The sequence below is a fragment of the Panthera leo genome, chromosome B1, assembly GCF_018350215.1.
Source record: "Panthera leo isolate Ple1 chromosome B1, P.leo_Ple1_pat1.1, whole genome shotgun sequence".
NCBI classification, from domain to species: Eukaryota; Metazoa; Chordata; class Mammalia; order Carnivora; family Felidae; genus Panthera; species Panthera leo.
The window spans coordinates 75,290,910-75,306,199 of NC_056682.1; positions in this window are offsets into that span (position 1 = coordinate 75,290,910).

Here is a 15,290-nt window from a genome sequence, read left to right on the forward strand (position 1 = left end):
AGCCTGGAAAAAGCTTGCCAAACTGTTCTCTCTAAATCCTACCCCCATGAAGATTTCTGTGCTCCAGACCTGTCTGTTTCTAAAAAGCTGGGAACATTGTATATAGACAAACAGCAGAATTCCCCTCCGGGAATGGGCTTTTAGGAGCAAGTGAGAGACCCTCTGTCTCTCCTCTTCCCCTGCCTCAGAGCTTCTCTTCCTCCCTCACACCCTTCTTGAGTGAACAACAAATGTAAAGGCCACAGTTAGAGATGTCTGAAATCCCTGTGAGGAGAAGTAGACAGGTGTGCCTGGATCTCACAGGTCTCACCCACAGATCTCACCCAAATGTTTGGGCCCTGGTCCTCTAGAAAAGCAGAGACCGGGGCATAAAAGTGAGAGGTACTAGTCAGGGGGTGAAGGTCAAAGGCGGGTAAGGTAAGTCAAGGTGAGAGTGGATTTCATACCATGTGCTTCTACTCTGGCCGGTGCTAGCTGAGAAAAAGAGCCAGGGGCTTAACAGAAGCTCTTTACTCGACACAAGGGACTTCTCTGGAAAGAGCACAAGGAGAAAGGCATCTCATACTCAGAATGGTGCACAGGAAAGAGAAAGGAGAGAGAACACCCCACCTATGTCTCACCTCCCATTTGTCAAGTTTCACCCCAGAAGAAGCTTCTCCCCCCTCCCCCCCACCCCCCAGACTTCCAGATTATGTCATTCAGATCCTTATCTTAGGAGTGGAATGCCATACCTTCCAAGGTGGTGCTTCCATCAACTGCAAATGTCGGGGGGGGGTGGGGGGGGGGGCGGGGGGGGTGGGAGTGCAAAGTGGGATATATGGGGCACTGAGAGGGAGAGAGAGAAGAAGGAGAGGAGAAGGAGAAGGAGAAGGAGGTCGAGGAGGAGGAGAAAGAGAAGAGGGAGGAGGAAGATGAGAAGGGAGAGGTGGGGAGAGGTTGGGAGGGGAGGGGAGGGGAGGGGAGGGAAAGGAGGGAGTGGCAGCAGCTATAGCTAAGGAAATCAGAGAAGGAGCCTAATGTGTCTGTCCCAGTACAATGGGTACAATGGGTGATACCCTTTTCTTTCCATGGAATAGGTTTTAGTAGAAATGGAAGGGAAAACACAAAGGAGGACCTGGGAGGGGTGTTTATAACAAAGGTCTGAAGGATATACTGAGTGTGCCTAGAAGGAAAGGATTGAAGGAATAAGGCTGGTTATGCCTGTGCATTTTGTATCAGGAACCCAGGGACAGAGAGCTGTGAGGGGGCCTGATGGAGGGAACCCCGGAGCCAGGATCTGCATTGTGGAGGATTAGGTACTCAAAGAGGCACATAGGTGCTTGCCCACAGAAGAGAGTGCTTATAAAACCAATCACAATGATTGGTGATGAGAAATGTTGCTCTACACCCCAACCTGCCTGCCCCAGAAAAGGCCCAAGGGGATCTAGAATGGTATAGAAGGACTCACTGTCTCTCCAGCTCGTCCTCAGGATAGATTGTACATTGATATGGGGGGGGGGGGTGGGCGGGGAGGCAAATGGAAGAGGTCAAACTGAGTGCCCCTATTTCCTGGACAAGGGCAGGACTGGGCCCCTCTCCTTGGCAGAGAGGAAGGAACCAGGGCCCCCTTTAAAGATGTTCCATGGCCCATTCCACTTACCTGGCCAGAGGAACAAGAGCACACCCTGCCATGTCTTTTCCAGGCCCATGCCTGAGTGGGATTTGCTGACAAAGCACTCATGTCAGGGGCAAAGTTTTTGGGGTCCCTCTGTTGGCCACATGTTGCTCTCTTGGGAGTAAGTTTATTGGCTTTTTCCTGGCAGAGCCCCATCCAATCCTCCTAGAAGGTGTGCTGGATCCCTGCGAAGTCAGTGATGAGGGAGCCAGGGCTTCGGCAAGATCGGGGTATCCATTGAAACAGGCCCATAATGTTTTGGACCCCTCAAGGCTAAACCTCGGTGACAGTAAGTATTATTCGTCTAGCACCCCACAGAGTGCAAAATGCCTTCACCTTCACTTTCTTCTGTCTTTTTATAATAACAAAACTGAAGTTGATGATAAACAATCTAGACTCATGAGGTTATTAAGAGTTCCCAAGGTCACACAGCTGATAAAGACTTGAGCCCAGGTCTTTTATTCCTAATTCTCCTCTGATTCTGTGTTGGAAACCTAAAGAGGAGCCTGAGACATGAGACTTGTGCACTTTGATTATTCTAATTCAGAAACATGGTTCTAAATTCCTGCATCTAAGGTGGCAAGGGAAAGTCTTGTAGGCCTAGGTCTTTAGATGGCACCTACCCCACACATCATGGGCAACAGCCCTGAAATCCTCCCTATCAGGCATTTTCAGTCCTCACTCCCCCCTCCACCCCCCCCCACCACCCCCACCCCCCCCCACCCCCCGGCCTGCCTGAACTATTTCAAGAGGAAATCAACAAGCATTTCCCAGGCTGCTTGTCTCTAGCTGGCTTGCTAGCAAGCGCTCTCTCTCTCTCTCTCTCTCTCTCTCACACACACACACCCCTCCTGCTTCCCCCCCCCAACACCCCCCTCCAAGTGCTGCCAGCAGAGAGGCTCCCTGGGAATTTTAATAGCATCAATCAGCCTCACAGCTGGGGGCAGAGATAAGGGTGCAGCAGTCCCTCCCTTAAAACCCTTCCCCTGGATTTGTGAGTCTAACTCTCACTTCTTCAATTTGGGAGCCCTTCACACAAAGACAAACACGTACAATTACCAGTCTCAATGTGGAGAGAGGGGAGGAGAAATCAGCCCTGCTCCCAGCCCGCCCGTTTATCTCCTTATCACAAGGATCCCTCCGTTTCCTCCAGGCAGCCTCCAGGTCCTGGTCTGGGGGAGCCAAGCTAGGGGAGAAGGTCTGGCGGGGGGGTGGGGGGGGGGGGTGGGGGGGGGGGGTTGGTATTCCTGGCACCCAGGGAAGCCCTCTTTGAGGATCTGGGTCACTCCTGGACTTGAGGCTATGGTGAACCCAGAGCAGCAAACTGGGCCTGCTTCCTGACCTTCCTCTTCCCTTGGATGTCCTTCAGACCAAGCAAGCAGAGGTGCTAACCTTCTTCCTGAAAATACTTGTTTGGTCCTTTCTTGTCCCTTCTTTATACAATAGGCATTCCTGGACTTTCTTCCTCCATCTCCCAGATTTTACATGGCTTGAGGGAGAAGACACTGGCTTTTTCATTATTATATAGTCCAACCTTTCCAATGGGCTAAGTGGCCCCATGATGTAATATAAGGAGATGATCAGAAGAACTGTATTAAAATACGGGGGTTTATTTTCCCCTCACTGGTGTGTGTCTAGGGCCCACTGCTTAACCGCTTTCTGCCTCAGTTTCTCCATCTATAAAATGTGAATAATTACTATCCGGAAGAGTCATGGTAAGGACTCAATGAGATAGTGCTTGGGGAAGTCATTGGCCCCCTGAAGGAGTCAGTGAGGCATAGCTCCCTTCCCTGACACAGGGTTCTTGAGCAAATTCCCAGTGTCTTTATACTTAATTGAAAACCAAAGAAGAACACCACCTTTCACTCTGAAGATCACTTTGTCCTCATGGTTCTTCATTTCTTCTCTTAAAAACATACTGTCAGGGCACCTAGGTGGTTCAGTCGGTTAAGTGTCCAACTCTTGATTTCAGCTCAGGTCATGATTTCACGTTTTGTGGGATTGGGCCCCGGGTCAGGCTCTGTGCTGACAGCAAGGAGTCAGCTTGCGACTCTCTCTCTCTCTCTCTCTCTCTCTCTCTCTCTGCTCCTCCCCTGCTTGAGGTCTCTCTCTCTCTCTCAAAATAAATAAAAATAAACATTTATAAAAAACATACTGTCATAAACACTGAAGACTCTTAATTCTTTTTTACTGTTATTCATCTCATTTCACTTAAACTCCAGGTAAAAAAAATCCACCTCTTTTCTAACTCCAAGTCACCAGGGAGGGCAATTCTGGTTTTCCCTTCTTCCCATACCTCCGTCCCCTACACACACGTGCACATACAACTGGGAGAGAAAGAGGTCAGGGAATGATCAGCTCATTCATTCATGTATTTGTAACCACTCTACCTCCAATAGGGTTTCAAGGAAATCAACGCTTGCCTCTACAATAAGATACATATTTAGCCTGAGTTAAAAGGAAGCGGGTGAGGACTCGGGGACAGGGGGAAGAGAGTGGTTGGAGGGGTAGGAGGAAGGGGCAGTGTGATGTCAGCTCACAAAAGCAACTCAGTTCCAGAAGCAGCTCTCAGAAGAACTGGAGAATTGACAATAAGCCACAGGCTTCTACTCCCTGCCCAGACTGACGCTTTTGGGGGGAAACGATTGAAAAAGAAAGCCCCTGAAAGTGACGATCTTGGCAACATCCTCTCCATGGGGAGATTCTTCATGGGGAGGAAAGTGTGTCAGAACCACGAGGGTATCTGTGTGGAGTTAGGAGGAGGTAAAACCGTGGCTGCTTTCTGGATAATCTTCTGTCAGAGGTGGGTCACATGTTGGACATCTAGGGAGCAGATATTCCCAGTTTAAATCACCAAATCGAGATAACCTGGGGCTTCACTTGGAAAATGCAGTTCTACCCCAAATTCAAGCAGGCCCTGACTTTATGACATGGGACTATTGTAGAGTCATAGTAGCCCAATAAATTAAACAACAAACTGTTATCAAGTTGTTCTCAGAATTCAAAAACTATGGCGACTAAAGACAGGCACGCCTACGTACACACTCAGGCATCGCGCAGGTTCCACTTGGAGTCCAATGAACTGGGTCGGGGGAAGGCATCGAGAAGTATCTGTTGTAAGGGAGGATAAAGTTTTGTTCGACCCTGTGAGTCTGGGTCTGAAAATTAAACTGAGAAAGACAGATTCATAAGAGAAAAGCATCAATTTTATTGAGTTTGTCTACGAAAGTGGGAGCCGTCACAAGAGAATGAAGACCCAAAGAAATGGCCAGAGCAGAGAGGGCTTTTATACCTTTAAGTCCAAAAAAACAATATATTTGTGAAGAATTGGCAAAACAAAGGGGTTTGGGTGGGGGTGGGGGTAGTCCAGCTGGGTCTAGGTAGACTTTACCTTCCTTAATTAGGAAGATAAGGGTTAGTTTAACAAGGTTTGTTTGTAAATTCCTCTGGTGCTTTTTCTTGTCTATTGAGAGTCTCTCTCTCTCCAGCAAAAGGAGAATTTATTTCCTGCCTTTGGGAAGAAAAGGGGGAGCTTTTTACGCATTTCCTGCTTTTAGATTGCCTTCAGCTTGGGATGCCCTGGTGGCTCAGTCAGTTGAGCATCTGACTTCAGGTCATGATCTCATGGTTTGTGGGTTCGAGCCCTGGGTTGGGCTTTGTGCTGCTAGCCCGGAGCCTGCTTTGGATTCTGTGTGTATCTCTCTACCCCTCCCCTGTTTGCCCTCTGTCTCTCTCTCTCTATCCCTCAAAAATAAAAATAAACGTTAAAAACAATTTTAATTGCCTTCGGCTCAAAATAATTTTTGTGTGAAGAAGGCATCTTTGGGGGTGACATATACTGGTTTCCTTCACTGCCCTCCTTGTAGGGATGAAGTCCCCAAGGTTACTGGTTTGAGCTGTCATGAAGACTAGGAAGCAGCGTGGAGACTGGCAGAGCTCATGATGCCCATTCCAATATGTGTCTCTCCCACATTTCTTTACCTTATTTCTTGACTCAGGCTTTTGGCTCTGCCCATCCCACCCTTGTCAAATTCTGATCCTCACCTTTCCATCTTCCCTCCTCTCCCCCACTGACCTGGCCCTGCAGCGAAGCCACTGCTGGTATTTTGACTGCTCCTTTGTGGGAATGTGACAGTGGGGCCCTCAGAGGCCACAGCACCAGGAGTTTGATTCTCCCCTGTTTCTAAGGTGATACGTGGATTATTGGCAATACAGGTGTTTACACCACATACCCAGCATTCACGTTGCTTGTTTCTGTTAAACTATTGATTCTTTCTCTTGGCAGCAGACGGGAGGCTTTGATGTGGGCTGTGTTGTAGTTTCTAAAAGGAGGGAGAAGTTGGTGGGAGGATTTACAGCTGTTTGAAGCATTCCTCCGCCCTGGCAATTGTTCTGGAGGGAGGAGCTCCGTTGATTTTCCCTGCTGGGGGCAGCTTTCCTGAACCCTGTTTCTCTCCGAGAAGGAGAGAAGGGAAACTCAAGTGCTTCCAAATAAAGATCTGAGTAATGAGATTTGATCTGAAGGGATTTGTTCTTAAACTTGAAGAATTTCCAGATGCGATCTGTAGCACCAGCAGATTCTGTTCCTTCCAGACGGGGCAAAGGGCAGGCTGTGCTGGAGATGGGGCCAGAGGGGAGGGTATTTATCAACCCCTTCACCACCCCATTCCCCTTTTAAATTTTTCTGCCTAAGAGAAGTCCCCTGTCTTGTTGCAGCAACTCTCAGCAAGTGAACAGTGCTTTCTGGGGACCTCATCTTTGTTAAGCAGATCTGCAGTGATACAGTAGAGATTTTAATGTGCAGTGCTGTGTTTTAATAGACTATTAAACTACAGCATTACACATTAGCTGGCTACAGCACAATTGCAGAAATATCGAAGATGTGCTCTCAGGAAAGCACTCTTTACTTTAATGGCAAGATGCTGCAATAGACTGAAAATCTCTGCAAAGAGAGCAAAGGGGGAGGCAGAGGGAGGGAGGACTTGGGGCCTGTCACCTGGGCTGATACAAACCCTCTTCTTACTCTAGGACCCGAGTCTGGGAGGGCGATCCTCATCTATCCGTAACCAACCCAGGACCTTTCTTCTTATAACGGAAAGGTTGGCTTCTTGTAATGGAAAGGTTTTTGCCAAGTTGTGAGTTTCAAGGTCATTGGGTGCTCTGGGTCCCTTCTTACTGGTCTCAAGGTTGGAGGGACTTTGAGGCATGTGGTCATTTGTCTTCGTTCGTCGGGGGCTGGAGCTTTCATTTTTGTGGTTTGCTCTGTTCTCTGTGGCCTGAATGACAGGAGTATGAGGTGGATAATGTTCTTCTTTGGAAAAGTCATATTGCTCCAGGATTTTCTTCTCCCAAGCGCTCCCCTCCTCCCTCACACATCCTCACAAGTACCTGCACCCACACCAACCTCCTGTCTCAGCAGTAAATAAGGAAGTCAGAAATACGAGTCGGTTCCCCCTCATCATTTCAGAGGAGGCTGGGCCAAGTCTGTCCCCAGGAGAAAACGAGCAGATTTCTCATCAGCCCTATTTTCAGAGATGGACTCAGTAGCTAGAGGACCCTCTCCAGCCATTATGCAAAGTAAAAGTCTAGGCAGGTTGCTCTCCACCTGTGTTATTGTGCAGCAGAAATAAACCTTGAGAGCAGAGCCATCCAAGCCTTACCAGATGAGAGCTATGAACAGCATTTTCCAAAAAATCTATCTTATCTTATAAGCCTTTTCCTACTGTGCCTTCCTGCTGTACAGCAACATTTAAAAACCAAATTGCAAATTCCAAAAAGAGGCCGGTGCCTTCCCAAGATTTGCACCCCCAAAACACACTCTTTATGCAAACGTAGGCCCACAGGAAGCCTGGAGGAGGCAGGAAGAAATGGAAAGACAAGGGAAATAACCCCCAAATCAGTAGTACAACAGGACTTCCCCCATCTGCCTAAATAGTTTGCTCATTCAGCCTTGGAAGTAATCGCTTTCTTACTCACTCAGTGACATTTTATTCTAGGTGAGCAGACAAGAATGTTAATTTCATTCATGCAGTCTCCTATGTATTATTATGAGGACGGGTGAATTGCATCCTTTTTCTCTTTTTAAATGGAAGCCTTGTGAATAGGGTAGGCAAGCCACCGTCCACAGGGTAGGATTTGCCTTCTCCAGCCAATGCCTGTCATGCCACCTTTATAGCTTCATCTCTCTGGGGCTTGAAAGTGCACACGCACACCCACACATGCACACACACGCAAGAATGGAGTTTCACACACTGCATATTTAAGTCTTTAAAAATATATTCTACAAACAACATGCATGTGCCTGAACTTTTTCCCCAACAACACAGGGAGGTATAAAATATAAAGGAAATACCTTTTTCATCTACTTACCTCTAGACTAACTCCTCAAAGGCCACTAACAGTTTGTTTTTAATTCTTTTGATACTCATTATAATTTTATTTAAATTTGTTTTTTAATGTTTATTGATTTTTGAGAGAGAGACGGGGTGGGGAGGGGCAGAGAGAGAGGGAGACACAGAATCCAAAGCAGGCTTCAGGCTCCGAGCTGTCAGTGCAGAGCCTGACGCAGGGCTCAAACCCACGAACTGCGAGATCATGACCTGAGCCGAAGTTAGACACTTAACTGACTGAGCCACACAGGCACCACTGATAGTCATTATAATTTTAAATTATATATATTGTTTACTTCAATTAGAGCTCTATACCCATTTCCTAAGAGGAAAGGAGACAGAAATATACCTCTCCACCTTGGTTGTCCTTCTACTTAAATTGGCTCAACATCTCAGGCAACACTTAGAAATCGCTTGCAATCTTAGCAACAATTAAGAGTGAGCTGAAAAACACTTAGGCTAGGTGCTGGGAGGGGCTCCTGGGGAAGGCTAGGGGAAAAGAGGGAACTCCAGGAGGGGGAAGAGAAGGAACCATAGATGAATTTCTTTGACTACATGGCCTTGTCAGATCATGTAGCTGCTTTCTCCCCATTAGTTAAAGGATTACAGGTATGGGAAGGAGAGCCTTGATGGGCAATGTGTGCGCTTGCTTTAAGAAACCCAGCTCTCTCTACATCTATCTTCATTTACTCAAAAAACAGGTATATTCGTGTCAGCAATAATTTCCCCCTGTGGTAGATTGAATTAATGGCCCAATTTGATACCTCTCCCTCTCTCCATGTCCTTTGCCATGTAACTTTGTAGTCAGAGTGAAATTTCCACCCTGGGTTTAGCCATGGTCTTTTTCCATTGGCCAATGGGATATTAGTAGACAAAGCGCAGGCATACTGGTATTGCTCCTTCTTGTGCTTCTGTTATCACCATGAGAAGGATGAGCCCAGTCTAGTGTTTAGTCTCCAGTGGTGGATGAGAAGAAACCCATGGAGTAGCGCCGTCCCAGCTAATTTGCCCCGGCTGAGGGCAGAGACATGAGCCAGCCAGCCCAGGGGACATCAGCCGTGGCCAGCCTAGATCAGCTAGACCCTGCAGACTTGTGAAAAATAAACATTGCTGGTGATAAGCCACCGCCGTTTTCTAATTTGTGTTATGCCACAATTTTGTGGCAACAATCATGGACCCACACCCCTGCAGTCTTCCAGGAACTGTGCAGCCAAACTCCGGAGGAAGCAGCAGGGAACAGAACAGCCAAACTCTCATGGAACTTATATTCCAGCCGAGCACTTTACAGTTTACACCCACATCTTACCCGTTTCGTCCTTTTGACAGTGAGTAGCAGTCCGATTTTTGAGATGGGGAAACTGAGGCTCAAGAAGGCTAAATAACTTACTCGTGGTAATAACATAGTAAGTGCCAAGGCTGGAATTTGAACTCATGTCTCTGACTCCCAATGCTTCACTCTTTCCACTACTCCAGAGCAACCTGCTGGAGGTCGGCGCCTCTCACTGGAGATCCAGAGGGACCTGATTTTGGTGGGAAGACAGATGGGAACAGCAAGTCTGACCCAAGGAGTACTGCTCTGTTATCGACAAAATGAGAAACAACTCTCATTTTTATCCCCTGAAATTGTTCCTCCTTGCAATTAAACCAATCTCTGTTTACAAGTATTTAGCATGATTCTAGAAATTACATTTTGAAATTATGCGAACAGAGAGAGAAGGCAGCCCACACAGTGAGCGATTTCTTGTGGGTAATTGGCGGCTGGTTCTGGCTCCAATGATGCCTTCTCTTTTAGAGCATAATTAGTGATTTCAAAAGAAACTGTTAGAAATGGCCTACGTCTCCAAAGAAAGGCTTTTCTAGCTCCTCACATTAGGAGATCTACTCAAAAACATGCTGACAAATTTCCCTTTTTGTTTTTCTCCTTTTTATAATGACCTCCCAAGCTATTTTTCAAAGGTTGAAAAGGTCGTGGGTGTATAGAACTCTTCCAGACATGGGAGAAATCCCAGACTCCCATCAGAAAACACAGAATCTCTTTCTCCTTTCTTTCTGTCTCCCCATCCTTCTTCCTGAGAAATACGCAGAGTATGTGGAATTTAACAAGGTGCATTCATCAGGATTAGATTCAAAAGTTTAAACGAAATAAAAGCTTACCTCTCTCTCCTATAAGAAAACATTTAGGCACTCATGAACTGCTATCGTGGTTCCATGTTCAGCAAAGATGAGCTTCCGGAGGGATCTTTCATCCTCAGGGTCACCTCGTGATCTGAGATAACTGAAAGATAGCTGTAGATTCAACCTTGACATCCACATTCAAGCACCAAGAAGTGGGGAGTGTTAGATCCTCCCAGTTGAGTCACTTTTAGGGACGTTTGTCTGAAGTCCCGCAAAAAATTCGACTTACAATTCATTGGCCAGAACAGAGGCCCATGGCCATATCTAGCTAGCTGCAAGAGAGGCTGGGATCAGCGCAGCTAGATAGAAGGTTCTGTTACTAAGGAGGAAGAAAAGAATGAATACTGGGGCAGGAAACTAGTTTCTGCCACAAAAGTAACAGGGGAGAGATGGGGACGTGTAAACTGAATGAAGGCATGGCTTGGTTGGTTTGCAACTAATATTAAAACTAAAAAGATATGCTTAATTTGTCAGCATCACGCTAGGAGCTGGGAATGTAAGAGGGCTTTATCTTTTGCCCTGTTCTGTTCAACAATGGGTGAAGACTTTGAGAGCTCTCTATCTCTGCGGATGGCATAGACCAGCAAGTTTAGCTACCATGTAGGATAACAGATAGGATCAGGATCCGGAGCTCTGGAAAGACTGAAGTGTCAGGCAGGAAATAACAAGAAAAAATTTAAGAAGGAAAGATATAAAATGCAGTATTTAGATCTAAAAACGAACTGCACAAGTGCAGGATGAAAGAGACCTGGCTTAGCTGTAGATTTAATCTCCATGTATTAAAAGTGAGATGTGGCTATCAAAGGACATAATTGGTTCTAGCCTTTGGCAGAAAGGAACACGAAGCTAATATTTATAGAACATCTACAAATGCCACACCCTTTGATGGGTCCTTACAATGATTCTGGAAGGTAAGTGTTTCTATCCCCTGAATCACAGACCAAATAATGGCCCAAGTTCACACAATTAGTAAGGGCAGAGCTCTGTTCTTTCCTCTCTCCACAGAAAAGGTCCCTCTGGGGGAGGACTGGAGGGACTGAGAAGCCCTGTTGTTTACTACGGCCCTATCTGAAATTCCCTTTGTAAGGACTGCTCCTCAGAGGACAATTCTAACTGGCTTGGAGAGCACTTTAGCCAGGTAGTGTTAACAGCAATTAGTTCATCTGATTAAGCAATTAGCAGTCTTTGTCACTTAGCAGAGATCAGGAGCCCAGAGGAACCAAAGCAAAACATAAACTATGAAGGGAAAAGATGGGAGGAAGACAGGCCAGGGAGCAACTGAGAATTGCGGGGAGAACCAGATGCCTGTGAAGAGGTGAGGGACCACAGAAGCATAGCCACACTGAAGACCCACATCACCTCCACAGTATCCTTCAGGTGAGGAAATTGAGACACAATGGCGAACAAGAATTTCCCAACTGGTGGGTTCCAGCTGGCAGGTTGAATGGTTCTCCGCTCTTGCTACACATTACCTGAGAACTCTTAAAATACCCATGCTGGGGCTCCACTCCAGACTAATTAAATGAGAATATTGGGGAAGGGGCCAGGCACTGGTGTTTGTAAAAGCTCCCAGGTGATTTTATTGTGCAACAAGAGTAGGTAGGTTTGGAGACACATGTGGTGGGCTGGTCAGGCAGGAAGTACAGCTCCAGCCAAGGATTTCCCAGGGCAGGGGGTGTAGGGCCCTCCCCCTGGTTTGTTTGGGAATGTCATCGCTATCACACAGCCTGCCCTCTGCTTGGGAATGAAAGCACTGCTTTATCAAAGGCTGAGAATTCCAGGGGAGCAAAGGATCACAGACCCTGGAGCCATTCATTCTGCCTCATCCCAGGAAAAAAAAAAAAAAAAAAGTGGTCTCTTCTTAATCCCTCCCTGGCTTCATTTCTGCCTAGAATGCCCCACTCCTCCATGAGCCCTCTTCTGAAATACCCATTCTTCCCCAAATTGTTCCCCAATTTCAAGAAACGGAGGCTTTCTCTGCTTCTCTTACTTTGCAGGATTATGCAAACACCTCAGTACACTTTTTGTGTGTATCTATCCCAGTTTTTACACCTGGGCCAAGCAAAGCACCAAAGTCACCTAGACATAAGGACTCTTGGGGCTTACCCCCAAAATCCAGGTCCAGGATGGGCTCAGGAATCTGTATTACCAAAAACACTGCCCACTTTAGCTAGCTTTGCTCTTTGGCTTTTATAACATGGTTCAAAATGTTGAGGAGGAATCCCTCCTAGACTACTGTGGTTTTGTGCAGCTGTTTGTGTATGTTTTGGGGGTTGGGGGTGTTCAATTGTGTCACCTGGGAATCACCGGGTATTCATATTTCTGCCCCAAGAGGAGGGGAAGTTGAGGAAATTAATTTTGATTTTATACCCAAGTGGGAAGTGACGTTTTCCACCAAAAAAAAAAGTGAAACTTCTCTTCCATCTTCACAGTGTGGAAAGCGCTGAGTGTAGCAGAGGGTGAAAAGAGAATACAGACACTGAGAAGGGGAGAGAAAGGGGTGAGCTGTGGACAAGCAGAATTTTGTAGAGGTTTTAGAAAGACTAACCTTTAAAACAATTAGTTGATAGTGATTGTAAGGTGAAACTCAAGATTTCGTGCTAATAAGAAAGAGATACTCCAGCTGAGATCTCTACAAGATAACCACATCATAGGATGTGTGAAAGGGGGGATTGGCAAAATCTCCATGAAGAGGACTGTAGGTCAGACAGAAAAGACACTATTCTCTGACTCACCAACTACAGGTCTGTGTATGTTCCCTGAGGACGAATAATTAGAGACTGATATCAGATCTTCAAGATACGGTCTACATAACTGTATGTGAACAAACACTGGAGTAATATGTGTTTCTAAAATGTTCTCATTCATGGGATGCCTGGGTGGCTCAGTTGGTTAAGCAACCCACTTTGGCTCAGGTCACGATCTCGTGGTCTGTGAGTTCGAGCCCCACATCAGGCTCTGTGCTGACAGCTCAGATCCTGGATTTTGCCTCAGATTCTGTGTTTCCCTTTCTCTCTGCCTCTCCCTCACTTGAGCTCTCTCTCAAAAATAAACATTAAGAAAAATTTTAAATATAACAACTGGGAAGCAAACCAAAAATACAGAGAACAAACTGAGGGTAGCTGGAGGGGAGGTGGTGGGGGGATGGGCTAAATGGGTGAGAGCATGAAGGAGGGCACTTGGGATGAGTGCTGGGTATTGTATGTAAGAGACGAATCACTGGGTTCTACTCCAGAAACCAATACTACACTCTATGTTAACTAACTTGAGTTTAAATAAATAAATGTTTAAAAAAATAGTAAAACTGAAAAAAAAAAATTAGAGACCTGAAAAAAAATTTTTTTTCTCATTCTAGAATGTGGGCTCAGTGGTTGTCTTTTTGTCTTAGAGTAAAAAATCTCAAGATTAAACAACAACTTCAGGCACTGATTATAAATATGAAGATTGGGGCGCCTGGGTGGCTTAATTGGATAAGTGTCAGACTCTTGATTTCAGTTCAAGTCATGATCTCACAGTTTGTGAGTTCGAGCCCCACATAGGTCTCAGCGCTGACAGTGCAGAGCCTGCTTGGGATTCTCTGTCTTCCTCTCTCTCTCTTTCTCTGTCTCAAAAATAAATAAACTTTAAACATAAATAAATATGAAGATTAAGATATTAACTTCATTATTACTGTCAAGATGTAGTGCCCAGGAAAGTAGAAAAACAGCAGTCCTTCCAGACCATATTCCCAACAGGGCTTATTTATATATGGACCCTGCTACATGTTTGATGCATGGAGCAAATGCTTTATCTAAGAGGACATTGGATGGCACTTAGCCATTGTTTTGCCCATGTATTTCTGTCAGTAGAAACTTAAACTGAAAGTTCTTTGAGGACAGGAATTATGCTCAGCTCAGGCTTTTCTCTGGTACCATGCATGGGCTAGATGCTAATCAGGTTTAGAAAAATGTTCCCCCACCCGCAGTCAGCTGTTTATGCCTGGGACTCAAGCAGCCCTTCTCCACTTCATCTAGATCTCTTTTACGGGTAGTAATCTTCCTCCTTTTCACTTGAATTTTTTATGAGAAATGGAAGATTAAACAATATAGCCAATTGGGAGAAATAAAGCCTATGGCTAAAATTGGATTGATCTGCATTCCTTTGGGTTTGGTGGCTCATTCCCCATATTTCTCTAAGAGTTGAATCTTGCCTAATTATTTCTCTGGGAGGATTATGATCAAGAGTGAGTATAGGGGTGCTGGGTGGCTCAGCTGGTTAGGCATCCAACTCTTGATTTTGACTCAGGGCATGATCCCAGGGTTGTGGGACCGAGCCCCACTTTGGGCTCTGTACTGAGCATGGAGCTTGCTTAAGGTCCTCTCTCTTTCCCTCTGCCCCTCTCCCCCACTCACATGCACTCTATCTATCTAAAATAAGAAAGAAAAGAAGAAAAAAAGGCAGAGCGCCTGAGTGGCTCAGTCGGTTGGGCTGTGATGGCTCTGACTGACTCTGGTCATGATCTCATGCTTCATGAGTTCAAGTCCCACATTGGGCTCTCTGCTGTCACCTTGGAGCCTGCTTTGGATCCTCTGTCTCCCTCTCTATGCCCCTCTCCCACTCACGCACATGCACACACACACTCTCTCTCTCAAGAATAAAAATAAAGAAACATTAAAATAAATAAGTAAAATAAGAAGAAAAAAGAGTGAGCATGTTTGGAGTCACAAATAGTCAAACAAATGTTTTATTTGTTGTGTACAGAAAACCAGATAACCAAAGGAAATCCAAAGTGGAGAAGGGAGGCCCAGGAGAAACACATCAGTAGAGGGCTGGAGACTATTTCAGATAGGATTTGAATTCTTGTTTTGGAGGGTGGAGTGGTTAGAAGATATTCCTAAATTCAAGTGTTGAATGTGCTGGTCTTCAAGCTCTGAGCTGAGCCTTTTGCCACTGAAGCCCTGTGGAAAGCAATCAGAACCATTTAAATTTGACATTTCACAAGCTAAAAGCAGCCGCTTCATGCTCCTGTGTAAGTACCTAGTGGCTTTGCCCAGAAGTTTTCTACCAGAGAAAGGAATCACTGCAGAGGATGT